The 2,190-nt window shown below is 45.0% G+C and overlaps 1 non-coding gene across 1 annotated transcript; it reads right to left on the bottom strand.

Annotated features, from left to right (window-relative positions):
• Window positions 1-972: 972 nt before the first annotated feature.
• Window positions 973-1,046, bottom strand: TRNAI-GAU (transfer RNA isoleucine (anticodon GAU)). Its single transcript has one exon. It is a non-coding gene; the product is annotated as a tRNA-Ile (tRNA).
• Window positions 1,047-2,190: the final 1,144 nt, after the last annotated feature.

Raw genomic sequence — 2,190 nt, forward strand, 5'->3', positions numbered from 1 at the left:
AATTATTTCAGTTCTTTTGAATTTTGGTCAAATCTGGTCAAACTATGGTCAAACTACTTATTCAAGAAGTATTAGTGTTACTAAATAATGTTTCAAGAATATTAGTGTTATTAAATAATTATTTCAGTTCTTTTGAATTTTGGTCAAATCTGGTCAAACTATGGTCAAACTATAAGATTTATTTATTACGCATCAACACATTGGCCATGAAATTAGTAGTTCATAGAAAAAAAAGAAACAAATACCCTGATGTCAATACCGAATCTTCCCGGACACGCCCGGACACAATGATCGCGTTACCGGCCCATGCATGTTGTGCATTGTCCAACCCTTGAATCCTTGATGTGTTGAAATCCATGTATATCGATTAACACATGAGTAATATGGCTAGGGAGTCGTGCTGGGCGATGGCGAGTATCCCAGATCTGGTGGAGCTTGGGGAGGAAGATTGGGAACACTAATGGCGGCGAGTGCAGGGGGGAGATGCGATTGGATTGATAGGTCAGGAGGCGGCTGCGCGTACAGGTGAGTTTAGGTTTCCTTTTACACGGAAGATGAGCTGAGTTTTTTTTGCTTTGACGTGAGGTGAGTTGAGGGTTAGTCTAGATTTTTTTTTTCACAAACAGGATTAGTATGGACTACTTGGCATTGGTGGGTAATTTTTATCAAGTTTTATGTCCAAATGGTATTGGGAAGATCAAAGGGCTGTAATTTTATGACGTGTTAAATTAACGATTGGATGTTTCTAATTTTTGTGAGATTTTCTAGCTTATTTCCTTTTTTCTGGTTAGCTAATAGATAGATACTAAAAAAAAGATGGTGTTGCTTGAAGAAACGTACTAACCGATCGTGGCTACGCGGAGGTGCTCCTTCATGGATCGTTTGCTGGGCTATCCGTTTTGGGCCGTACGGGCGTAACATATAGTATATAATACAAGAAAGGAAAGCATAATCGCAATTAAGAAAAAGAATTAGTCCCGACGGGGCTTGAACCCGTGACTTCTGGTACATCGGACCAGCGCTCTAACCAGCTGAGCTACAGGACTTAATTGCTTTCAAGATAGTCCGTTTTTATTAAAATAATAGACAGTTTTTTTGATACTTCAATAATTGAGAATACCGAAGAACGGCGAAATCAAGACGCGTGAGAGTTAGGCTCCATTTATCTTAATATCCACTCTCACGGCCATCAGTTTATCGAGAAACAAGAACCTAGGCAAGCTTCGAGCTCTCACAACTATTAGAGACATCCGGCCGTCCATCTCGATTTCTTGATGCACTTTCGGCCGTTGGATCGCGTGCTTGGAAGGCCTAGGCCGTCGGACCGAACATGAGCACTATTGCAATGAATAGTTTCACTCCCGGTGTGCCACCGCGTGCAATTACAGTGCACCGCCAAGGGAATTTTTGTTATTTCACGCATAGGCTTATAAAAGGGCAACAACTTCCCTTGTGAAGACCTAAGACGCCTCCTCCAGCACTAGTGTGGCCCTCTCTCCATCCCGCCTCGCCCCTCTGTCTCTTTATCCCTCCAATCACAGGAGCAGCCCGCGCCTCCCTGCCCCGCCGCCGTCATCTCCTTCGCCCAGTCGGCCCCGCTGCACCGCACGAGGTGGAATGCGACCCATTCCCCCGACGCCCCCTCGGCCCAGGCTAACCATTGCGCTACGGCCGCCATGCCCCCGCCATCTGCTCGGCAGGAGGAAGAGCGAGGCCGCAAACGGATCTGAAGATTGAATCGGGCTCCAATGGCTCCTGCGAGGCGTGATGCCTGTTAAGGTGATCTTGTTGTACATCCGTTCTTCCACTGTCCTAGGTTCTCTATGCTTTGATTAATTTTTAGTTTGCCTTTAATTTTTTACGCAGGGTGGTAGCTATCTCTCGGATCTCTACTCGTTCTCTTGGTGCCGGTGGCGTTCCTGCGACTGCTGTGTAGATGGACCTGGAGGTTGAAACTCTTTTCTCTCTGTTCGTTTGGATTCTCCTCACGATTATGTGTAGAGCTTGTTCGTGTGCTGCTTGATGAGTTTCTTCTCCTCTAATCTTGTGTGCTGGATTAGTGATTTTTATTTTCTTCTTGTGGAGGAGATTCTCAGGTTTAGCTAGGTTCCAAAGAAGAGATTTTTCTTTGTCTTTCTTGTTTTGTTTGTACCTTGCTTGACTTGACACACAACAGCCTCGTGTGTGTTG

The sequence above is a fragment of the Triticum urartu genome, chromosome 6A (assembly GCF_056163025.1).
Source record: "Triticum urartu cultivar PI428250 chromosome 6A, HENAU_Tu73, whole genome shotgun sequence".
NCBI classification, from domain to species: Eukaryota; Viridiplantae; Streptophyta; class Magnoliopsida; order Poales; family Poaceae; genus Triticum; species Triticum urartu.